The 26686-nt window shown below is 42.3% G+C and overlaps 1 long non-coding RNA gene across 1 annotated transcript; it reads right to left on the bottom strand.

Moving 5' to 3' along the window:
* Window positions 1–7606: 7606 nt before the first annotated feature.
* On the bottom strand, window positions 7607–23050 carry LOC119476786. Its single transcript, XR_005204105.1, has 3 exons — window positions 19480–23050; window positions 8744–8749; window positions 7607–7616 (listed from the first exon to the last, which is right to left on the bottom strand). It is a non-coding gene; the product is annotated as an uncharacterized LOC119476786 (long non-coding RNA).
* Between the last annotated feature and the right edge of the window lie 3636 nt (window positions 23051–26686).

Raw genomic sequence — 26686 nt, 5'->3', positions numbered from 1 at the left:
TATTATCGCGTTAACTTTGCCAGCCCTTGTTCTAATACATAATAAAATGTTAAAAATGCATCTTCCCTTCTGGTTTAACTGTTACTTGTAAAAGTCAGCGCTAACAGGGTTGCAGGCCAAAGAGTAGGGGGAACAGAGTCGGGCTAGCTGAGAGGGAGAAAACCCTGATTAGTAGCTGCGTGCTGACTCAGGAGCTCCACTAAACCAGCCACATGAGAAATGTCTTTCATCTGTGAGCCAGGAGCCCACAGGCCCCGTCCACAACAGAGCACACATACAAACATACACACAGCTAGGTCTAGTTCCCTACATCTACATCTGACACATAATTGGTGACTATGTCTTGCTCTGGCCTTAGAAATACCACAGCCAAACAGATTATATAGAAATTGCTTTTCTGGAGAGGAAAAAAATCATTGGCCATCACTCCGACAGCAGGTGGCTATTAACCTGTTATTGTGGCCTGTAATTTATAAATGGAATTCAATTGTGTGTTTTGGAAATACTAGGCCCATATGTCAGTATGCAGAGTCAACATACACCCTGATTGGAACAAGAACGGCCTGTACTTGCTAAGCTCAGCCACATTTACCCAGGGATCAGTGTGTCTGTAGTTTTCCTGTAGCAGAGATGGATTCATAGCGACATACTACATCCCCTTTTACAACGGAGGAAAAAAAAATACCATACAATGTGGTCATACGTCTTAACTCATTGGCAAAACACACAGGTAGACCTAAACATAGCAACTGTTGCTATGACGAGGTGTGGTAGGAACCCCTGGCAATGCTTGGGAAAGTGACTATCCAAGCTTTAGCATGACTGGAGCTCTTTGTTTTCATGGGCTTTTTGCAATGTGTAAGGGCAAGTGAGCCAATGACATGTCAGTTACATTAATGTACTGCATGCGGGGAAAACATCCATCCCCAGACACACAAACACACTAAAAGATACTACACATGCATGTGCAGCACGTACTATGCAATATACACACATGTTCACTGTTCAGCAGGCCCTTAGGATGCAGTGGAACTGGAAAAACATGAGTGACGCCAGCTAATCCACATAGCCAGACTGGTTTAGTGTAAAATGCTGAGTGCTTATCAGGCCCATCTTGCTCCACACCGACGAGAGAAGTCAGAGCCGTTTTTGTGTGAAACGTGGTAACTACAAGCAAGCGTGTTCACTTAGCAGCCGGCCCACAAATGATATGCTCTGTGCTCACAACAGGCCTCGGCCTGGGTCTCTTCCACGCCAAGTCTCCAGGGTGTGTTCATGTGAAATGTGTCTGTGTGTGAGTGTGTGTCATGAGTGTAGCGAGCAAGTATTACAATGTCTGTTATATACGCATGGTTTCACATGTGTGTGACTCAGCACTGGGTGGAACTACATTGTTTTTTGTAATTAAAGTAACTAAACTTACTGGTAACTTTTTTTTTCTCACAAACCTAAATTTAGTTAGTTTCAGAATCATCTTGTAGTGTACTGTTCAGCTGTAAAATGAGAGTTTGCTCCGGCTGGTGGGCGGTGCTTGGTATTTCCTCAACTGACCTCAACATGGCAGCCGGGTCACAAACTTTTTAATTTTACAGCTAAAAACAACACTGAAATATGTAGTTTTAATTTGACCGTTTGATCGGAGTTTGCGAGTGATTCACAGCTGCTCAGAGACGGCAGACTCCAGATCAGCTCTGATTGGTTGTTTTCCTCCGATCTGTGAAATCTTGCAGATGCCATTAAGAGCACCGGAGGACACCGGTAACGTTAGTATTTATCATCATACTGTTTTCAGTGACATATTATAGAGTTAATTGTAAAAAGTGAGATTGTCATGTCTGGTATAGTATAAAGCAGGTTTAAGTGCTATATAAATACTGTGAAAGTATTGAAACGTTCAATATACAGAGAAATACACACAGCCCGTACCCAGAAATTGTGCGTTTGAAACAAGCCATTAGGATTCCTGTCCATTTGTGATGTCACAAACAAACAATAATACACGGTTTTAAACGTAAACATTCTAAATGTGTCCCAGTTTATTTCCTGTTGCAGTGTATGTGAATGACATCAGCTGACAGGAAGTAAACATGGACCCAAACTGGTGCCTAGCAACGCAATTCCATTGCAATTCCATTGCAATTCCGTTGAAATTATCTATAACGGAGTGTTTCAGACAGAGGATAAATACAGGCATATTCAGGCAGACAGTATGAGGAAAATAAAGTTGTTTTTTAACATTACAGAATGTAAACATGTTCTAGTAGAAACACAAAATACATGTATGAACCTGACAATGAGCATAATATGGGACCTTTAAAGACAACCAGGCTGACATAAGTATAGGTAGTATGCACACTTTAATATTTGTTTATTTATCACAAGTCATATCGTCATCGCAATTTTGAGCAACGATATCATACATCGCTGAATTTCCTCATATTGTGCAGGCCTATAACCTGCCTACCCCAGCTTTCATTTTTAGAATAGTGAAAATAAAAAAGAAACTATTTGAAGTCAGTGCAATTCATTGCAAGTATGCTGCCTGTTAAGGGACTGTTGTGTGCGTGTCATGTTTTGTGTTCTTTAGTGCAAAATGGCACACCCACCACCTAGGTAAATATCACACGAAAACAATATACAGTCACCTGACGCATACTGTCCAATACTTTCCCCAAGTCCCAGAGCAGATGTGCGTGACGCTCTGCAGAGGATTGACAAGTCAAAGTCCCCATACAGAGCAGGCTTCATATACCGTAGGTTACAAGGCTTTGAAATGTTTTCTCACAGAGAAAATTGTAGATCTAGCTTAATTACTCCAGCAAAGGAACCACAGGGCATGTTCAGAAGCAACCTTTCCCGGCATTGGTGTGCATGTTATAGTACGTTAAAGAGGAATTGTTTGTGTGTTGGCTTAGAGCTAATTTGTGCGTGCTACGTTGAGTCATGCATTTCCAAGTGTCTACACACCGGTATGTATTTTTTGCTTTCCCGTAGAAGTTGATGCAAGTTCAAGGAAAAATTAGAAGAAAAAGTGGTGATACAGGTGGACAAAAAGACAGAGACAGAGAGGCTAAAGGGCAATCCACACACACACATTGTTTTAGTACTTGGAGTGTTTTAAATGTCTGTTGCTCTTCCATTACACTGAACAGACACACAGACATTTTTTAATATAAATGTATCACTCCAGACCAACTCTGGGAGATGCAGAAGAAACAAAACATGAGAATTGACATGACGTGATCCACTAGAGAGAAGATGTATCACTCTGTTGGAGTTGTGGGAACTATAGAAACTCTAAGTCCACTCACGGTTTGAGCTTTAGTAAGCAGGGGTAACAAAAAAAACAAATCAGCAGTAATTACAAATGCCTGAATTCTACCTAAATACAGCCCCTCTAGTCTAGTTGGAAACTGTTTCAGTGATTTTTGGTGGTATGATATTTGATATTAGTCTGTCTGATAAGGATGGCTATCACCAGAGGCCCCACGATACGATATTATCACGATACTTAAGTCATAATACGATATTATCACGATACGATATGATACAATATTATCACGATACTTAAGTCACAATACGATATTATCACGATACGATATTATCACGATACTTAAGTCACAATACGATATTATCACGATACAATATTATCACGATACGATATTATCACGATACGATATTATCACGATACTTAAGTCAGGATATGATATTATCACGATATTTAAGTCACAATACGATATTATCACAATATGATATTATCACGATACTTAAGTCAGGATACAATATTATCACGATACGATATTATCACGATACTTAAGTCAGGATACGATATTATCACGATACGATATTATCCCGGTACGATATCACGATACTTAAGTCAGGATACGATATTATCACGATATTTAAGTCACAATACGATATTATCACGATACGATATTATCACGATATTTAAGTCAGGATACGATATTATCCCAATACAATATTATCACGATACTTAAGTCACGATACGATATTATCAAGATACTTAAGTCACAACAAGCTAACATGGCAAGATTCCAATGGATTCCTTAGGTTTTCTAGTTTCATGATACCAGTATCTTCTGACTGAGCCCGCTACAACCTCTGAAAGACAGAATAGCGACCGTCGGATTGTTAAGAGGTTAATAGATTATACGTGTTCCGATACAATATTGCCACGCAAAATATCGCAATACTATGCTGTATTGATTTTTTCCCCCCACCCCTACTGTCTGACTGATATTACAGATGGCCGGCCGCCGAGACAGAATGAAAAGAGTTGAAACTTCAAATCAAATTCAGCTCGTGTGAACTGGGCCGGAAAGAGAGAGAAGAGCGAGAGACAGAGAAGGCATCACATACTTGGACCCAGTCAGCAGCTGAGCCAGTTACAGTAAGTGTCCAACCCTCGCAGCCGCACCGCGCTCAAACCCCATCCCCAATTCCAGAGTGGGACGGAGGGACATCTGGAAGCCATAACGGGGATTATTTACAACCACAGTGAGGTAACGACACAAAAATGCCGCTTGCAAGGGAGACAGGGGAGACGGAGAGATGGAGAGAGAGAGAGAGAGAGAGAGGCTTCAGGATATGACATGAAGAGGGAGAAAGGCAGAGAGGAGAGGAAGAGACCCGGGGATGGCCTTTCCTTCCACCTGACCGTGGCGGGACCGCCGGAGGGGGCGAACACCTCGTAAGCAGACTGGGAGTTTTCCTAGACCGAGTAAACCTTTGCTGAGGAAATGCTTTGCGTCATAAAAAAAAGGAGCAAATGATAGGTCTGAATAACTATTTTTAAATAATTATTTCTATGATTTAGTGTGACAACCAGTGAATATTGCTGATGGGAAACATGTGAAGTCACTGCCTCTTCTAGGAATCTGTCATTTAAAGACCACAAATAATAATAATAAAAGTCAAATAAATGTAGCAGCTTGCAGTTTCCTGTCAAATCACATGGTTACAGGCTTTTCCTAAATGTTGCTGCCAGGTCAGGCTGTCTGTTACGTTACATTGGGATTCAAAATGGCGACCTATGTGAGATTTCAGTGCCACTGTGTCAACACCCCAAAGCCATCTTAAGTTGGGACCACCAGCTCCTGTATCATTTCTCTCCTACAGCAAGTTCTGCACCAGAAACCATCCCATCATTCCTGACACACCAATAGGTTTAGGGTTTATACTATTCCAAATGTTGCTTATTACTTATACCTACCACACACTACAAGACTTTGAAAAGACTGAAGTGTGACACCCTCTCACATCTAAAGACAATGTGTCTTACGTCACAGACTTTAATATTTTGCAAAGACTGGGGATCATGGTGGGTCCCTATTTACAAGACTCCAACTAGATTCCTTTTGAGATGATGTCACATCCTGCTCTTTTACAAAAAACTGTTGAGAAAGAAGTGGACAGAAATTGCTGCAGCCCTCGAAAGCCCCGGTGAGTATGCTATAGCTAGCTCCACTACCCTGAATGGGGCTACTTGCAGGCTAACGTTAGCTACTGGAATGTTTGCTATTAACCTACAAGCTAACCGTATGTTTCAGCTGAAGATTGCTAGTTTAAATCATACACACGTGTATTTACAGTTTGAAAGAAAGAGAGAGCGCGAGCACTGCAGCCAGATTTATACGATTGAAGCCAGCCATCTTCAGTTGAAACGTACGGTTAGCTCGTAGGCTAATAGCAAAAATTCCAGTAGCTAACGTTAGCTTGCAAGCAGCCCCGTTTGAGAAAGCCCCCAGGAAGAAAGACGGGTTTTGAAGCAAGTTTTCGTAATGGACAAACGGCGCTACTACAATTTCCGTATCCGTCATATGATGCAATTGGGCCCAGAAAGACTGCCACATGAGGGAAAAGTATTCATTTGCTATTTTTAGAAAAAACACCAAAGTTAAAATCGGTTCCAGACCCATCATGTCCTATTTTTTATTACAAATACAAGGCTTTGGTCTGCTAGAAGTAAATATTGCCTTATTACAAAACTACTTCCTGGTTAAATAAAGGCCAGATAAATAGGACTGAATAAATAGCACACCAAGGTCATCAAAGGGAATCATGAAGCTGTGTGATTCTAATAACCTAGTCCTTAAAAGGGAACGAGACTCAGTGCCAGAAGCACTTCAAAAACACAGCCCTTTTAGAAATCCAATTGCAAGTAGCTTAAAAACATCCAGTAAATTACCTAAATTACAGATGGAAATAGAACCAGGCCTCTTTATGTCACAGCCAGAGGTTCTCCTGACAGATGTGTGCATGGAGGCACGACCAACCCAAATAAAAGGTTTTTCCGTGTCTCGCTCTCTCATATGACACGTGCACAGCTGTCTTGGTACAGCGGTGCCAGGGGGCACTGACAGCATTTTCCCATATATGATGCACGTCATCTTTCGAAGAAGGTGGGGGGGACGCCATTAAATCATTGATAAGCACCGGAAATTCGTGAAGGGCGAACGGGGGAATCACTTACATAGCACGTAAACATGCCTTGGAGCATTAAATTGCATTTAATGCTAGGCTGCACACCAGCAACACCAGAATTCCCAACGCTGTCTGTCTGCAATAACCCTCCCCGCCCCCTCCGCTCGACCACGGCCAACCTCAAGTTCCCCTCATGGCCGTTTTCCTTTCACCGTCATCCTTGCTCATTTCTCTCTCTTTCCATCCCTTCATCTCTTTTCCTACATTTCCACACTTCCTTCTGAGTTCTCCAATTTGACTACTTGCCTCAGCCCCTTCTCTCTCGGTCTCTCTCTCTCTCTCTCTCTCTGTGTGTGTGTTTCTTGTTCTTTTCCTCTCCTGCTTCTTCGGTCTGTCTTTCTTGTCCTGTCACACTAATAAGAGGGCAGGAGTGGTCGAAGGTCTTAAACTAAACAATCTGTGCCCCGCAGCATTAAAAACACAAACAGGATGTTCCCAAAATATTAAGGAACCACAAACACCAAAGAAAAGGAGGGAGGCAGGGCTTGACGAAACAATAGGTCAGATCTAGTGTGTGTTAAAGACTGCTGCAGCGAGCATACACCCAGGCCAGCAACGTGAGAAAAACTGCCTCGCAAAGGGGCTGGGCTGCATCAGTTTCTGCTGTCTGTACAGGAAGTGTTCCTACTGGTACTTCAAAGAGTTCTCCGAGCCCGCACACAGACCTGTTCAACCCACATCGCAAACAAGTTGATTTACACAATTCTGCGTCAACACAGTCTCCCGATACCATCTGCAGATAAAGAGAGAGTATGAAAGGGGGCCTGCCAGGCTGTGGTTCCTCACTGTCTGCCACTCTGTAGGTGGTAGAAGCACCAGGTGCTGCATTGTTCCTCTGCTGGGTATTGATAGTAACAGAACGGTGGCTGTGATAAGACAGTGGGATGTCAAGAAAAGAATAGTGCCGCACAATTTAAGTCAAACTGATAATCCTGATTATAATACAAGACATTATGCTACTAACTGAATCACAAATTATTATATTCAGGGGAAACAACTGAAATTGGACATTTGAAAATCACCATCACTATTTGCCATAATTGGATCTTGTGCCATCATCTGGAACATTATTCATTTCAGCTGACGTGTGTACAAATTACCTTGTGCCTTTTCTACTTTTTCTTTTCCTAAAGCTGACTTGGTATAAACTGCTCAAAATTCCAATGTACTTAGGTGAAAATGGCAAATAAAACTCTTGAATCTTGAATCTTTTAGGTGACATGAGCTACATTTCTTGTTAAGCTGGAGCTGGAAGGTGTTGCATTTAGAAAGAAAATAGATGGGCTTAGGGCTGTCAAAGTTAGAGGTTAAGGTAGAGTGAAGATACTGGTATCGTATGAAACTAGAAAAGGGAGATTTGTCGAGATTTAATCCTCTTATCAACATGGGAGTGGACAAATATGCTGCTTTATGCGAATGTATGTATATATTTATTATTGGAAATCAATTAACAACACAAAACAATGACAGATATTGTCCACAAACCCTCACAGGTACTGCATTTAGCATACAAAATATGCTCAAATCATAACATGGCAAACTGCAGCCCAACAGGCAACAACAGCTGTCAGTGTGCTGACTTGACTATGACTTGCCCCAAACTGCATGTGATTATCATAAAGTGGGCATGTCTGTAAAGGGGAGTCTCGTGGGTACCCATAGAACCCATTTACATTCACATATCTGGAGGTCAGAGGTCAAGGGACCCCTTTGAAAATGGCCATGCCAGTTTTTCCTCGCCTAAATTTAGCCAAAGTTTGAAGCGTTATTTGGCCTAAGATAAGATAAGATATTCCTTTATCATTATCCTTTGTGACAAGCTAAACATGGCTGGTACCAATGGATTCCTTAGGTTTTCTAGTTCCATATGATACTAGCATCTTCACTTTAAAACTGAGCCTGCTACAACCTAAACATTGCAAGTTGTGATAATGCTTTAAAGAAATTAGTGGCGTTAAAACGTTATACAGTCCTAAAAAAGACTTAGATAAATAACAGGGAATTTTGTTGACACATTTAAAAAAATGTTGTTATCCAAAAAGTATGCATTTAGAAGTACTCAAGATATGAAATGTTCAGTGAACTATTATTGTAATTTAAAAACAGTCCTGATTGCAACATCCAGTTGAATCTATGATATGTGATGTTTGGAAGGAGTTGCAGGCTCTGGGGCTGGCCACCGGAGAAACAGACACTGACAGCTGTATGAATCTTCTGCTTTTACTGCCAGCAGAAACACTTGCTGCTCCATCCCAGGAACAAATGACTTTATGGCAGCCTCTGAGTGCCTTCACAGGCCAGAGCCCCCACATCAGCCTGAAAGGAAAAACACTACAGGGTGGTTACAAGAGCCAGAGCTAGGAGTACCGGGGCATCGTGTGCTGTGGGAATGTTCAGCAGCCCAGACAAGATTTTCCAATACCGGGTGCATAAAAATCTGAGTTGGCACAGTGCTCATACGAGAATGTAGCTGTGCTGTGGCGCCTCGTCAACTTCCAGCTTCTAAATTTAAAGATCAGTCAAATTAAAGTCACCAATCACTTAAACAAAGACTTTACTGCCAGTGGTGTTCCAGCACCAACATGTCACAACATCCTGACAGATATTACAGCACAAGTTTCCTACTGCCTTTTCTGGGCTCATCCTTTCTCTCATTTTTCCCCCCCCCCCTCTGGATGTCAGCACTTGTGGAAAATGAGGGGGGTTGTTACTAAGCTACGGCCCTCTGTGGCTCGACTGGTACAGCCCAGCACTGACATTGCACCATTTAAGGGTTTGATTCCCATTGGGACCACCCATACTATAAATGGATTCACCCAAATGAATGAAAGCATCCACTAGGCATTTGTTAAGACCTTTAAAGCGAAGTTGATAATAATAATAATAAGGAAATTTAGATGGATCTGGCATAGATTGAAAGGGAATGTCAGGTCACAAGTAAAGGAAAAGGGGAAAAGGAGGGGAGAGATGGGACAACAAAAGAGAAGGCGTTGAGGAAAAATGTGAACAGGGGGTAAGAAAATGTAAGAGAAGAGGTATGAAAACAAAGAGAAGGAGGAAAGAGGAAGATGAGAAGATAATCGGGGAGGTGGGAAGAGAAAAGGGAAGAAGGAGGAGGAGCAAAGAGAGGCGTTGTGAGAGGAAATAAAAGATAAGGAGTGGAAAAAGAGATATTTCGGAAAACCTCTGTGGCTACATCCACACTAATACGTTTTAAAACGCAGAACTTTTCCTACGAGTTACAAGCGTTGCTGACCTTGTTGTCAATTCTAGCAGCTGTTGTGCAGTTAAATTCTGCATTTCATAATGCTAATACTGCCTAGATGTGCAGGAGGCAAGCTATTATTGGAGCGCTTTACATCATTACCATGTCCAGCGCTGCTTCCTGTTTACACCAGCACTCGCATGCCTAGTGTACGTGAATAGTCATGTGATATGCGTTTTCAGGCGTGGCAGTATGGACAGAGGTTAATTCTGAAACGGCCCTAACACGCTTGTCTGGACTGACGTGTTTCACTTTAAAATGGTGTTTTCAAACGAAAATGTATTAAGAGAGGATGTAGCCGGAGATGTACATGACAGTAAAACTACACTGTCCACTTATATGCATGCAAAGGTAAAGTGTTCACAGGCTGACACTCTCATACAACTCACCCTACTGCTGTCACTGGAGAAAACAAGCAGAGTGCTTTACAGATGACCCAGGCCTTTTCTATTCAACATTAAGATGTGTTCGGCTGCGGGTTCCCTGTGGCGATATGTGTCATGATGGACGTAACCCAAGATCCCTTTCATTCTCTGGAAACCTGCCCAACGAGGTGTGCTCAAGATGGGGGCAGACAGGAAGGACCTGAAGCTACAGCTAACATGGAGGAGACGATGATAGACAGAAAACCGGGCCAAGACTACACGTTTCCATGGTGAATACTTCAATGAGTGCTGAATTGTTCAAAAGTATTCTGAGAAGTAACAGCGCGCACGGCTCCGAATCTTAAATAATATATCGGGCGCACGGTAGGTAGTGGCAAGGATCAATAGAAACAAAACACTGGCACTCACAAATAAAGGGTCTTCTTATTTATTATGGGCACCAAATGACCGCTTTTCAGCGAGAAGCCATCAGCAGCGTAATCAAACCAGCAGAATGGCAATTTAGAAACACGGGTAAGGTTAAAACACACACAACTGTATAATAGGCTTCATCTGGGAATGAACTGCCCAGAAATGGCCTCTCCTCATTAAAGGACGGGTCCATTATTATTTTATTTTTTTTGGATGTTTTCATATCATTCTGTAGCTTCACAGTGGTGTTCCTTATGTATTCAAATCCAAACATTCAAATTTTGGTCAAAGTATGTATGTTTTAGCATCAAAATGCTATTTTCCCAAGCCCTTCTAAAAACCCACGTGTCCTGACGTAGGTTTCTGCCTGATGACGCTGCTACATATACAGTATATATATATATATATATATATATTCTTATATTCAGTGTATTACATACAGTAACTTGAAAAAGATGGCGGCCACATGCTCCCAGTGTGGAGAAGCAGACAGGAGTAGAGCTGTGGACGCCACGTTAATTCGGATCCAGAAGTCACACAATAACAAAACCAAACTAACTGGTCGATGCAGCGATAGACCAGCGACTCCTGTGTTCCTCCAGGTAAAATGACTGTTTTTGTGAATGGAGTCGGGCCTGGTAGCTTTGAAGACCGCAATATAACGGCTCCAGTCCCCCGTCGGAAAGGTCTGTCTGACGGCGAGGTAAAGCGGATAACATATTCTAAACATAGAGTACACTTAAACGGAGGTGGCTAAAATACATTTTTCTGCTGCTTCAGTTCACAGACACTTTACGTTGCCATTATACAGTCTGGTCCGACAGTAACTGAAGCCGTTATATTGCTTTATCCTCATTTAAGAACGTGGAAGTATACATACAACCCCACTTCAAAAAATCCGAGCCAACCCTTTCAGTTCTTTCCAAACTTAGCACAGCTAACATTGACTCCGCTAATGCTAGCATTCACATTATTCATAACCTTATTGATTGGCTTACTTTGGTAACCTACGTCACTGTTTTTTGATAACATAGGCGTTTTCATTTGAAAAAAAACGGAACAGAACACAGATGGACCTGCCCTTTAAGGAGGTGTGACCGCAACAGTCAGAAAACCACAAAAACCCAAGCTGAATGGTCATATATAAAACTGAAACACCGGAAACAGATAACAGTTATATCATGTAGATCAATACATGAAGCACATGAATAATATACATAATACAGAAAAAACTTCCTGTACAGTACATACATGAGGTTAAAAAACAATGTGATTGTGCAGTTAAAAATACTTTTTTGTAATTGCATTTGCCCTTAAGTTCCAGAGTGTTACACCCCACTTTATAATTATAAGTGACGAATCCCAACCCTGGCTGGAAGAAATGATGGGAACAAAAAAGTAAACCAGACAGACAGGTAACCCAGGTGGGTAAGAGAGAAAACCTTATATACACTTTTCACAGTGAAGCATAGTTAGCCTGAAGAACATTCTAGCTCCCAACTTGTTTGCTGTTACAGAAACTATTTGGGGTTTTCAGTAAGGTCAGCTTTGAAGTTGTAGCTCGCTACATTCCCAAAAATCACATACCTGCTTCAAGCCACCCACAACATTCACACACTGAAAGAAATATCACGCGGTGGGTGTGTGTCTCTGCCTGAAATCTTAACGTTGCATTAGAGACTCTTCCCAGCTACAGACGCCATGCGCCGTTTCATTTGCAGAGCACCCATAGAGCATTATTGGAACTACCATTTGGAAATAAAAAGAGATGATATAATTCATTCATAATCACACTTATACTAATTAATCACGGCTGAATGAAATTATCGCAGTGTATGGTAGAGTTGTTCCGATACCAGTTACGGAAATGCGTCCGATACTGCCCAAACTTCGGTATCGGGTATCAGCGAGTAGACCAGTCTATGCACCGATCCGATTCCATAATTTATTAACCCAGAAAAGAATCAACTTGTTAAACCGGAAGTCAATTCTTCTTTGCCGCTCCAAAACAGTAGCTTTCACTGTGCCGTCGCCCTGGATGTATCATGGTTGCCACCAGCAACTACTGTTTTAGAGCAGCAAAGAACTGATTGCAGGTAGTTTGTCACGTGACGATAGCAAACAACAGTGCAGTGCTAGTGGAGAGTCTAACGGTAGTCCGAGCGAGGAAAATGTCAGCGTGAGTATTTTTGTAAGAATAAAGGAGTCTGATTCCAGCCTCTTAAATGTGAATATTTTCTGGTTTCTTTACTCCTCTGTGCCAGTAAACTGAATATCTTTGAGTTGGGGACAAAACAAGACATTTGAGGACGTCATCTTGGGCTTTGGGAAACACTGATGGACATTTTTCAAAATTTTCTGACGTTTTATAGTACAAACAACTAATCGATTAATCAAGAAAAATAATCAACAGATTAATCAACAATGAAAATAATCGTTAGTTGCAGACCTACTTAAAAATACTGGTACTGGAATTATATATCTTCTTTGTTTTATTTATACTGTATGACGAAATGAGTTTGTATCATGGAGAACAAATTACATGTATGGATGAAACGAGTCAATAAATAAAAAACACTTTTCAGGCCACAACCAGTCCCCATCACTGCAAAAAGACTACTGTAGCTTGGCTACTAATTATAACCTGCAGAAGAAAGGTGTCAGTGCTGGGACTTGTAACAAAAAGCATCCTGAAAATATGCATCTGGCAACAGCTGGGCGTGTTAGGACGGGCCTCCCCTTTAGAGCAGGAGGAAGGCACACATGTGACCACTACAAAAAAATGAATTCTCTTTCAAAGCAAGGATCCAGTGGTAGAGCTCGGTTACGCAACTGATAGACAGGCGGAGATCAGATCAGGGCAGCGCCTGGGTCTTCTCCATGTTGTTATCATAGACAAACTACCCTTGTTTATATGCCAAACATAGAAGATAAGCACAGAAGATGCTCCGTCTTCTACTGATTTTCCTCTTCCCTGCACAGGTACTGGTAGTAAAAGGAGCTAATAGTCTTCTATAAGCGGAGAAACAACTTTCAGAACAGCATTGGTATCCATTCATAAATTGACACGGCACGAAATCCAGAACGTTTACACATTTGATTCAAATAACTGGCCGACCAATTAAAGGGACTGTTTGTAACTTTCAGAAATGATTGTTAACAGCGACACCTGTGGCCGTTAAGTCAACGAAAGTCAACGCCGGGCTCACGCTTGCTCGCTCTACATAGACATGAACGAGCATCGCTCAAAACAGTGAGGCGATGATCGTCAGCTAAAACCACAATATCACTCTTTATTTCAGCTGCTTGGCAGTAATGTTAGCTGACCAGACGAAGGTCTCTCCATGAACATGATTTAGATCTGATCCTAGTGTTGGCTTTTCCTGCTTCAGCCTCCCGACCAGGAACAGAGGAGACACCGGAGTTTTGGTCGGAGACGATAACGTTTCTCTCTGCGGAGCCCCGTCACTTCACAAGACACGGGAAACCTCTGTTGATCTGGAGGAGCTGCAGCAGTTATTTCTGCACAAACGTCCACTGTACATTCACTAGATATTCTCAGAGCTAAACTAACTCTTCTGCAGTGTGGAGTGTGCGCGCATGCACGTAAGAGTGGAGCGCGAGAACGCGCGCGGTGTGTGAGTGAAGGCAGGCAGAAGAGCAGAGGACAGCAGCGACTCCGGCCCTGGAGACCAAACCTATGGTCTCCCCTGTGTCTTCTGGCCGTGGTCGGGGGGCCGGAGCAGGAAGAGTTGACACTGTTTTGCAAGACGGGCTTCACTTGATAGAACTTTGAGGTTTTGGTGCTCCCGTGTAGTTTCTGTTGGAGTCTGAGTCTGAACAGCGTAAGCGCAGGGGACACCGACCCGGTAGATTTATACGTGTAAAAAGTTACAAACAGTCCCTTTAAAAGGATCCATCCCAGAGTTAACCAGGCAGGGAAAACTCAAGCCTTATCCATTTAAGACTTATCCATGAGCTCAGGCCTCACGGTGTAAGCTGCAGGAACAAACAGCGGCCCTGCAGGAGCAGGCGGACACCTACTGTAGATAACAGTTACGCGACTAATGACCTCACTGATAAGCAGATTGAGTCAGCGTGGGAGGCTACAGCGGGACGGGCCCGTGTTTTGACGAGGACGTGAGACATAAACCGAGGCTGATAAACCACAGGCTGCACTTTGTCTGCTTCCACAGTGGTGTGATGGACAGGATGTAGAGCAGCACCTACGACAACTGTACTGTCACCACACATACTTAGCCTCTACACCTGTGACTTCAGCATGTGGGTCATTATCACATCCACACAACATTCTCCTTTATTGCTGGATAAACCAGTAAGCATAAGGAGGAGTATAGGAGTAGAACTTCAGAGAGAGCTTCATTCATTTGGCAGAAGATAGTGTGTTCATGTAGGACCCTCGTCACTCATAATAAGAAACTGATAACAGGTTTTCAGGTCCAAAGTTAGTTTAATCCTCACACAGAAATGGATACTACGGTGTGCACAAAATAAAATGATATAATTAAGACCAAAAAATAACATCAAATGCCTAAAATGATGAACAATGATGATGCGTCTCCATGCAGACTCCCTAAACAGTGAATGTGCAATCATAGCTTAGCAACCGTGACAAAGTGCAGCCTGTCAAGCTTTGGATTTCTCCACATGAGGAAGCGGTATGTTTGGGGCTGTAGTAAAAGTGACACTCAGCATGTAAAGAGTTTGGAGGACAGTGTCTTTGTTTTGTATTTCCAAAGCCAAAAACACAAAAGCAAAAGTCTAAGGATGGATTAACCAGTGTGTTTTTACTCACTAGCTTACTACCTACAGTATTGATGCTAACGTAGTGTTACTTCCAAAGCCAAACAGCATATCTTTAGCTACCTACATTACTTCGTTGGGTTACAGGTTACGTCAGAAAAAAATAGGGGTGGGGGAAAAAAAATCAATACAGCATGGTATCGCGATATTTTGCGTGGCAATAATGTATTGATACACGGACCTCAAGTATCGATCTTTTATTATATAAACTATTAACCTCTTAACAATCTCCTATTCTGTCTTTAGAAATTGTAGCAGGCTCAGTCTTAACGATTGAAGATACCGGTATCTGAAACAAGAAGGAATTTAAGGAATCGGTTAGTACAAACTATGTCCCGTTCGCTTGTCGGGAAGAACGCTAAATAACGCTCCAAACTTACACTCAATTTTGGTGAGGAAAAACTGTCAAGGCCATTTTCAAAGGGGTCCCTTGACCTCTGACCTGAGAAATGTGAATAAAAACTCGGAGATGATTGAGATTGAAAACGGTATCTTATTAGAAAAAACAGATGTTGACAATCTTCATAATCTGCAGTTGAAAATAGGTAATAAATCGCAATATATCTTATCGCAATACTCAGCGTATCACAAAATGTTTAAAAAGATTGTATCGTGACTTCAGTATTGTGATAATATCGTATCGTGGGGCCTCTGGTGATTCCCACCCCTAGAGAAAAAGCCTCCTTCAGGACTGGGACATCCACCCTGTCTTGATGGTTTAGTAAAGACACACTCCAGCAACTCAGTTCAATCCTTACCTGAGATAGCAAGATAGCATTACGTTTTCTGAACCCATCGGTTAGTCCTCATCCTCATTGCCTTAAAGCTCTTATAACGTTAAAAGTCACAACAACACAAGTCAGCCGGAAACTGAGTTTTACCAACTTATGGAGCTGACTACAACAAAATGTGCTAGGACCAAGGACTCATTGTTTCCAAAATGACTAAGAAAGCTTGACAGGCGTAGCAACAGTAATTGAGGGGGTGGGGCTTAGCTGATTTAGTTTGCAATATTCACACTTAATTGTGCACCAATATTAACAGAGAAAAACCTCCATGCATTGATTACTGCCCTTCCTATTTGCTGACCTTGGGGATATCATTATTATAATGAATGGAAATGCCTCATTTACGGTATTTCCTTACCAGAATAGGACTGAGTCTGGAGGGAAACCGATTTGCACAAATAAGGCGTTTTTTAAAACAGATGGGAACTCCACAAAGCAATTTAGGCTAGGCAGCTAACTATAGGGACTAAAACATGTAGAGCATATGGAAAGTGATCATTACCTAATATCAGTGAATTAAGTGGTTTGGACAGAAAAAGGCATGGAAACCTAATCATATTTAACTCTAGGTTCAGAATAACTGATACTGAAATAGGGCTGTGTATTGGCAAGAATCTGGCAAATACAATACACATCATGATACAGGGGTAACGATTTAATACATTGCGATATAATGTAATAATATACTGTAAGCGAGGCGATATATTGAGATTTTTCTAATTTAATTTTAGTATAAAGTATAAAGAACACACCAGAAATACACCATTTTAGAATAGGCAAAAATAACACATTTATACTGCATGCAAAAAAACTGCATGGTTTTTGCCTCAAACTGCATGTGATTATCATAAAGTGGGCATGTCTATAAAGGGGAGACTCGTGGGTATCCATAGAACCCATTTACATTCACATATCTGGAGGTCAGAGGTCAAGGGACCCTGTGAAAATCGCCATGTTAGTTTTTTCCTTTTTTGGAGAATTGATCAGTATCGCACAACATAATATCACGATAGTCTTGTATCGATATTTCCTTACCACCCTATACTGAAGTATGACTCAATTTTATAGTTTCTTAATGAAATGTATCGATAAGGAAGAAGAGGGATGAGTGTGTGTGTCTGTATTTCATGCAGGGTAGAGCTACGCATAATAATGATGTGTCAGTAGATACCAGACAGCCAAGTGATGTAGATCACACACATTTCTTTGCTGCAGAATAAGCATTATATGTAACAATTGCTTTTCTGAAAGAAATTAAACTATGCTAAACTGATTCCCTCCATATTGACTAGTATAAAATATGAGCCATCAATATACAGGAAGTGAGAAAAAATAAATTAAGTAACCATGGCACTGATTAGTCTTATTTCAAATGCCCAAGGGTGGAAAAATGGATTTGGGGGGTGATGAAATGTACTCATCAGCAGCATGTCAAATTGTTGTGTCTGTATGGTGACCTTCAGCACAGGGAGGAAACAGAGTGAGGCAGCTCTCTATATATAGCGCTGAATAACAGTCAGTGGAAGACAATTGAGATGACAATCGGAGCGACCACAGGATCCCCCCCCCTCACCAGAGACATCTCAGGAGAGAGAAAGAGGATAGGGACAGCCGAGGAAAGTGGGGTGTGGGATAGTCAAACCACATCAAATTCACTGAAATGTACAGGAGGTACTTTCAAAACACACACACAAATAGGTCTTTCAGTTGTGCACGTAGCCAGTCACAAACTCTTGCTCTCACTATCTTCCCCACAAAACCCCCTTTCAAAACCAACACCACAAAACCACTAAATCGCTGTCACAATGTAACAAGGAGGAAACATGCTCACGAGTGAGTGTGTAAACAGATTGCCAGGCGCTGCACAGGGGCTTAATTTTATCACAGAGAATCTACCGAGACAACACAGTGACTCAGACTGAAGGAGCATGGGGACGATCAGATCAGTTGCATGTGAGACCAACCGGCGTGAATGACCGCCATTCAGGTGGAAGATGGATGAATAGTGGTGACAAGCTGTTCACCCGTCGAACATTATTTGAGTCATGCGTCTCCACTATGAAGACGGGGAGGTCAGAACAGCGAGTACAAGAGACACGCACGCACGCAGCGGTGTGGATATATGGATGGGTCTTAAAATAGACCAGGTCACCGTCAAATTCGCCACCGCACCACGAGCCAAGGTCAATGCTCCATCGGTGTCAGCTGCTGTAAGCAGCACTGAGGCAGAGGAACAGAGAGTACAACAGATACATGAACTGACTGCGAATGATATGCTCTCCAGTAAATCCAAGCCAAGAGTGTGGGCTCCTCTAATCTACTTCAACTATTTCAATTTGTCCCCATCTCTCTCATACTCTTTGCCTAATTTCTCACAACTCCTCTATCATTATCTAATTAAGAAGACTGAGCAGAAATGCCATAAAATAGGCTACAAGTTTGAATTTTCCCAGAGAGGTTTGACTGATAGGGAGGAAAAAGTTATTTACAGATGCCAAAAATCCATTTTTATATGTTGTTAATGTTAAAGGCAGAACTCAACCACAAGAGCACAGTGCAGCACCCGGAGTGGACGATGTACAGCTCACACACGCTGAAGACTCAGAGCATTAATATAACAGCATTAGAACTATTGTAATATAACTATTTACTATGTAAATATATAGTGGAATAATGTCTACCTGAGCAGAGATTGAAGTCGCCCTCCCTCTGTGTAGGGATGTACCCAATAAGATTTTTTTGATTTGAACTGGATTTGGCTGTTCAATACAAAGATTTGACTATTCCTTCCTTTTTTTCATATAGACTATCTGGCAATCATAAAATCCATTGGCATGAGTTTCAGTGATGATTTCAACCACATTACCATATTCAAATGCGGCCCGCCACAGTTTCATAATGAACTGAAAATATTTCTACACTTCTCATTGGGTGGGGTCCGCACAGTCTGCCCAGGAGATTCAACTCAGCGGGTCAGGGACGGCCGCTCGGTGTGGGAGGATCCCCTCCTGGGACCTCTCCCCGGCGTTTGCTGCTCCTCGTGAAGGAGTAAAGGTGGCTTGCGGCTCCGGCTACGAGCTTTACAGCACCCCTCGCTCGAACCTCGCCGCTTCCCGGGGCTGTGGGCTTGGTACTCGCTGCGCCCTCTCTCCCTGCGGGGAGTCACGGGGCCCCCTGCTCCCGGCAAGACTGTCAACCAAGGTGGACTGTTCTCATTGTGGCCTGCGGCGATGTCGGCAACCTACCATACCCGTCTTGAAACACGGGCTCCGTCTCATTTACCGTGCTTTGTGGGTGCAACTTTTTAGTCATCACCATTCATATCTATACAACCAAAGTGTTTGTGATTACATTGTTTACTAAACCACAAAGTTCTTCATAGATCTAGCCTCTTAAAAGAAAAGGACGGCTCGACTTGAAGAGTTTCAAGTCGACTGAGGGGTCAGCGATGGATGATTCGACTCGTCGACTTTCGGGTGACATTCCTGCCTCTGTGAGTGTTGTAATCCAAGCTCCTCTGTGCTTTGTTTACATAGCCGGGCCGGCCGCACATGCATTTTAGTGCCCCACTGGCTAGGTATGCCGCCACTCTGCATTGTGCTCATACGGCGGTAACTGCTGATAACGCCGTACCGACCCACGCCGTCATCACGGAAGCATAGTGACCACACTCTAGTCCCCCCCCGCCCCCTACTGTTAGCTCTGTCAGCACTGTTGCCGTGGTTTGCACTGTTAGCTGCTAGCCGCCGGCTCAGAAGTCTCCATGTTGAGAGCCATGTGAAGGCAACAGATTCCGTAACTAAATTCTGTATTGAGCACCTTTAATAATTAACTTTGCATGACAAAAATGAAGTGAAGACTCACTAACGTTAGTGGAGGGGAGCACCAAACCAGACCAGCTGACCAACTCACACTGCAGCGCTAAAAATAACTTGATCCAGTCTGTTTCATTTCAAAAGACCTGTGCCTGTGCAGTGTTTTGAATAACAATGGCTTTCCCCAGCACCAATGTTGCAGCAGAGAAGCTTTTCACCACTACTGGAGAAACAGCATTCAGTGCTGTCAGTGCTGATATGTGCTTGATTGTGGACATTTTTGTAAGTTTTACTCTAGGTGTATATGTCACTTTCTGTATCATGACTCTCAAAAAGATCCACTTATAAAGAGTTACCACAAAACAAGTCATGTCTGATTAGCTTAACCTGATTTGAATCTTACAAAAATGTATATGATATATTAGCTGATACTGGTTAAAAATCTGTATCTGATCTAAAAGCTGCATCACTACTGATGAGACGTGGCACAAATGTTGTGCTTGCCCACATTTTCCTGGTATTCTGGGATTGAAATGAGCCTGCTTGTGTAACCTGTGGGCTGCTGCAGCACTGTTCTGACAGTCTTGCTAAGCAGCTAATTTAGCCACAGGAGGACTGTGCAGTTTCAAAGGGCAAATACCTGTCCTTTTCATTTGGCATGAAGTTCCCTTTGCAAGTATGACAGCATGAGATAGAGGATGCCTGTGCGTGTGTGTGTGTGTGTATGCAGCAGTGATGCTTTATTAAGGATGCAGCTCAGCTCTGTGTTGTCAGGACGCTGCTGGCTGGACTCGCTGTGCTGTCTGAGCGTCTCAGCCTCTGCACGTGTGCTTCTTCTGCAAAGTACACGCATGCAAACATACCCAAAAAAAGGACAAGTATGTACACCCTCGCACACGTGCACAACGCACGATACTACTGGTACATGCCCTACACACATACGCGCACAGGAGCACACTAACCCAGCCTTCTCTTGTCACTAGGCAAAGCTGGGATACAGCAGTCTGGGAGGGAGCGAGGGAGGGGGCAGAGGAGCTACCAGAGGCAGGGAGGGGAGGGGGAGGACAGAGAGCAAACAGAGGAAATAAAGGAGGGAAAGAGACGGAATAGAGGAGAGGAAAAGAGAGGGATGATAATGAGACAAAGATGGCCAAATAACCGCAGAAGTGCGCAGCGTTACAGAGCGAACACAAGCAATGAAGACTGGGTGAATGGAGGAGACAGAAACTAAACAATGACAGCAAGAGACATACCAGAAGCTGACAGACAGACAGACAGACAAACAGGATTGAATGGTGGCACTGGTGGACAAAGAGGCAGACCTGGCCTCATCTAAACAGCTGCTGTTCTCCCTAACATTGCACCTCTGCTCCAAATTCCACAGGCAGCCCAGCTATGAGGGGCTGGGGCCTGAGTCAGCGCTTTTTACACACACACACACACACACCCACACACACCCACCCACACACACACAGCTGAGCACTCTGCTCAAAGCAGCCAGCCAGGGGATGCGCTGGCTAAGGCACGAGCAGGGGGACACAAAGAAGCCATGTGGCCAAAGGTTGGCTGCCTGGCCTTTAGACTCCTGCATCTAAAATCTAAATAAATCATGAGCTGTGGTTATTATCAATTCAAATATGCACGTTTTTGTCGCATTTAAAGACGTCAGTTAGTCTGACTACTAATTGATGCAGTTAAATTGATGCAGTGGTATGATGTAAAATCAAACAAATGCAAATCTTAGTGAAACAGAGTCGAGGCACAATGGCAGATAGAAGCAGAGCTGATGCAGTGAGGTAAGAACATCCTCTCTATCAACAACACATAACATGAGTACTGAACGAGGATGACTAACCGGTTGGAATGAGCATCTAAAATGAATGCTAACTTGTCCTGTGCTAAAGTTAATGGGAACATTCAGATACAACAGAGCAACAGAACTGAAGGAATGAGATAGGAAAGTACAAGGAGCAGATACTCCATATCATATTAAATAGTCTAATATTGTGTGACCTTTAAGATATTTTGCCAAAACAACTTAAATATAAACTTATACAAAAGTGTACATGCCTCCACTGCGATTCTAATCCAGTACACTTTTTGTCAAATTCAGTGAATATCTCCTCACGGTCCGCTGGCTGTACATTCTGTGTGTGCGCTGAAAAAAGAAGCCGGTGTTCATACGCAGCCAGCTGACTGTGTAAATGGGAAACAAACAAAGTGGCTCAGACTGAGCCACTAGTGCTGAACCAATTTTCTTTTTTCTTTACTATCAAAGCTTCTATGAGGTTTTTGAATGAAGCTTTGAATGTCGACATATTTTATGATTTTTTTTAACCGCAGTGAAAATACTGTTTTTGAGAGGCGAATCACCAACAAATATAGACTGAAACAGAATATTTCATTAAATAAAAACATGACGAGAAGTTGGGAAATGATTATCTATCTTTTTTCAATAAAGGTTGACTTTTGGACTTCGGACAGAGAATTACAAACGAGGAGCACTGCCGCGCTCGCTGGGAGTGTGTGAGTGTTTGAGAGAGACAGAGAGGAGAAGAGAAGGTAGACTATTACATGCAATGTTTCTGTAAGGTATTAATACTAACAATTTGAATGTCAATATTATGAATGAAGCTTCAAACCATTCGTTAGGCTACAGCCTTACGAGCCACACAACACAGTTTTGAATTTTAACAAACGCGGAATTCGGACCGACCAGCCTGTTATTTAATTTTTTTAGACCGTTTCTTCATTCAACTTATTTTCAAGTTATGTCAAATGCCGGCTATCATATGGCTATTTAAAACATATGGTCGGTACTTGTTCTATATGGCTGGAACTTTGGCATATAAACGGCCATATTGGCCATCAAAAAAAAGTCTAGCGTAAACCCTGACCCCGTGGCAACAACGAAAACCATACGTCCAAAAACTTCTAAAACATAAAGAAATGAAATAATGTCCATGCTAAAATGCCCAGCAAGTACAAGCCTAAAGCAGAGACAAGCGGAGGTGAATTGGATTCCCGAGCAACTCCCCATACTACCACAGCTGGGGTTTTTTGGGTGAGACAGTGGAGGGTCGGGCAGCAGGCACACTCCCATGCGCTGATAGATTTATAGGAGTAAAAACACTGGGCTGAGCTTGTATTGAGTTTTAGATTTTAAGTTATTTGCCTCTTCTAGAAATTAGAAAAAATGTAATAGAAAATCTGTCCTATTAAAAATACTGCACACATAATATAACAGTGTGTACACCCGGTTTGAATTGGATCTAGCAGAAACTGTATGGAAGCCAAATCGTGTCTGTGGCTGCTGCCCAAAAAGTCTTGGATTCCCTAATCCCTAGATTTAACAGTGGTTACACATGAAGTTTTCTTCCTTCCACATCCAAAGTGTATCACACAATACATACAACATGAAATATACTACTGGTGAATATGTGCATCCCACTGTACATTTGATTATAACAATCAATGGTTCACATGAGACATTGAGATAAGACACAAGAAAGTATCATCATTCAGAGGCTTTGTGTTATAATGAAAAGAAAAATTAACTGTAGAGAGGTGGATTACGCTGCAGTGGTGGTTTGAAAGCTTTCTATAGACGTTTTCTTTGTTTTATGCTGTGACTCTTGGTCCCTGTTTGAAGCCTGTTACTCCGGGCTGAGTATAGCTGACGTTCTCTGATCTATTTTATATTGCTGTGAAAACATCTCCTTCAAACAACTGGATTTATTCAAGCTTCTCAACAAAAACTACATTTTACAAGATTACATTTGAACACATTATGATAACGTTATAATTTCTATGTTGTAATATTCTACTGAATAGAGGCTGAACGCATCTTAATGGAACCTAATGGAACCTCATTAACGTTAGCCGTTAGCTCCATTATTTAGTAGGGCTGTGTATTGGGAAGAATCTGGCGATGCGATATGTATCATGATGAGTTATGATTCAATATATTGCGATATATTACGATTTTTTTAATCTTATTTTAGGAAAACTGTCATAGTATAAAGAACACACCGACATATGCATAAAATCGGAGTAAAAAAAGTTAACTCTTTTTATGCCATCAGAACAGTGGGATCTGCATTTGCCTTTATCACAGTCCCTGTAACATCCAACATACTCTGAGAGGACACATACTCTGAGAGGACACATACTCTGAGAGGACACATACTCTGAGAGGACACATACTCTGAGAGGACGCATCTCTTTGCAAATGAAATAAAGTATTGTCTGCATTAATCTTTGCGTGTAAACTACTAAAAACCAATACAGTGTTTTTGAGAATCAATAAAGTATCACAAAACATAATATTGCGATATTCAACTCTTTTCTATATTTTCTTACACCCCTATTATTTAGCCAAGCAGGACTGTGCTTCCCACCGGCTGCTAACAGCTAACAGCGACTAGAAAGCATTAATGCCGAACGCCCCATCGATTCACTATGATGGGGCCCCACATTTCAACTTCACTAATCAGCCGTTCCTCGTCCATTGCGGCGCTTTCAAAGCGAGCGACGGGAATAAATAGAAACAGGGCGTCCGACAGAAGTTCAGTTGCACTGCGTCGCGCTAGCATGCTGCAGGACTACCAAGTCCTGAGAGAAATATCTGGCTCTTTAGCTGCTAAAGGCTAATGTTCAGTTGCCAACTTTGTGTGTCTGCTGTTTGGTGCCGGGCAGAGGGTTTATAAAACTTTTTTCACTGCAAACAGCTGCCTGCTGCAGCTGGAAACGCTGCTACGAAAGCAATGAGAGTGAATCATAAAAGTAAAGCTGCGTGCCGGAAAACCTAAAAACAATGAATCAAAAGATGAGTTGAGGGGAATTGCAGAGTCCGGTGAGAATTATCTGTGGGTTCATCATTACTAGAGCGACCCCTTCCCTGTTACACATGGTCATTTAGATCCAGTGTTATTAAAACTATATTGATGATAGCCACTTTAAAGTTTCATTGGAGTATTCTGTTAATCTGCTGCTGTAATTACTATGGATTTCATACAGTTTTATGAATGAAGAAAGAAAAGAATGTCTGTGTTTCCATTTTTCCGCTGTCAACTGAATTGGCTTTTCCTTACATCTTGCTCAGAGAGACCAGCGTGCACACACTCTCCCCTTCACTGACACACACTCCCAATTCAGCGAGTATGGGAAGAGACAAAACTATGCAGGCAAGCGCCTTCGCCAGTTGGCCGTGGGACCGTTTTGGCTGAACGGGCGGAGAGGGGGGGGCGAGCAGCTTTCCCAAATTCACCCTTTGACAACATAGAAAAATCTTGTGAGAAAACAATGTTGCTCTGTCTGTGGTGTCTATGTGTGTGTGTGATCGGTGTAGACTTAGCTGGCAGACGAAAGGGAAGACTTGCTAATTGCTCCTCTGAGCTGAAGAGTCATTACAGGGAGAGCAGACCAACATTTTTTCCTTCAGTATGTACAGAACGGGACACTCACAAATGATTCAAAATGTTGGAAGTAGCATTGAAGCCTCTTAGAATTTCCCAGAAATCGAACTCATCTTGCATGCTAATGCCAGGAGCTAAATATCCCCTACGATAGGAGCAAAAGCGGAAGTTGAGATTAGAGTAATATGGATACAGACTACCGTGTACAAAATCTAAGAGATGTTGTTTCCTAATAAGACAGAATCCATGACACAACTTGTGCTAATGCATCTTTTTGTAAGCATATGGTTTGAGCTTCATGCTAAAATCGGTCACCTAGAGAAGGACCATAGTCCAGATTTTTCATCTGAAATTGTTGCACGTTTAAAAATAATTTCGACTTCGTGTGTGTCTATCACTATTTGATTTTCTGCGTTCCGTCAAAAGGCAAAAGTGGGTTATCTGACCATTCAGTGCCATCGTCCGTGCAAACATCATCATCCAAAATGGCATCTGATAAACATTCACTTTGTCTCACAGCACAAAGCACTTTACGATAAAGAAATAAAAGAATACAGAGATGCCGAATTTAAAGATTGTGTAAGGTGATTGCAGAACAGCTTGGAATCGGGGATGATCAAAAAAACAAAGGATGTAGGAAAGACAATAGTGATCGAGCCCTAAGCATCAAAACGATAGCTTGTTGATAATGTCATTCACTCATTAGCCCCGTTTGTGACTAGTGCTATCCATTGCACCCAGGTAATTCATTTAGTTTTGTCTCGTACTGTGAATTTTCGCAACGAATAGAATAATAAAATACATCGGACTCAGTGTGCAAGGTTTCTGTGCGTAACGTTTTTTATCGGATGATGGATTTAAAAAACGCATCCGAAAAATACAGACTTGATGTGACCTTTATTTTGAAAGAAAGCTGCAGTCGAAAAAGAAACATAATAACATTATAAGGAGCCAACGCAGCCAACTGAGCAAGTTCATTTTCATTCGGTCTGTAAACTGATGTGATTGACAGACAGAGAGACAGCTGAGCACAGAGGTCAGCTAAACCCAGCAAACATGCACTGCAGAATGAGGTAGAAAAAGAGGAGAAGAAAGAAAGGAGATGGGAGGATGAGACGAAGTGAAGGTGAAGAAAAGAGGAGAGAGGAAGGGGGGGGGGGAGATGCCATTTGCAGTCAGATCCCGAAGGTCCTGAGAGGCTGGCTAATGACCTGCGCTACAGCGTGTCCTCTGGGAGACGAAGAAAGGAAGCCAACCCTTCCCCTGCCACTTTGTG

The sequence above is a fragment of the Sebastes umbrosus genome, chromosome 18, assembly GCF_015220745.1.
Source record: "Sebastes umbrosus isolate fSebUmb1 chromosome 18, fSebUmb1.pri, whole genome shotgun sequence".
NCBI lineage: Eukaryota > Metazoa > Chordata > Actinopteri > Perciformes > Sebastidae > Sebastes > Sebastes umbrosus.
Note: the sequence above shows the minus strand (reverse complement) of the source record. Positions and strands in the feature narration are given on the sequence as shown.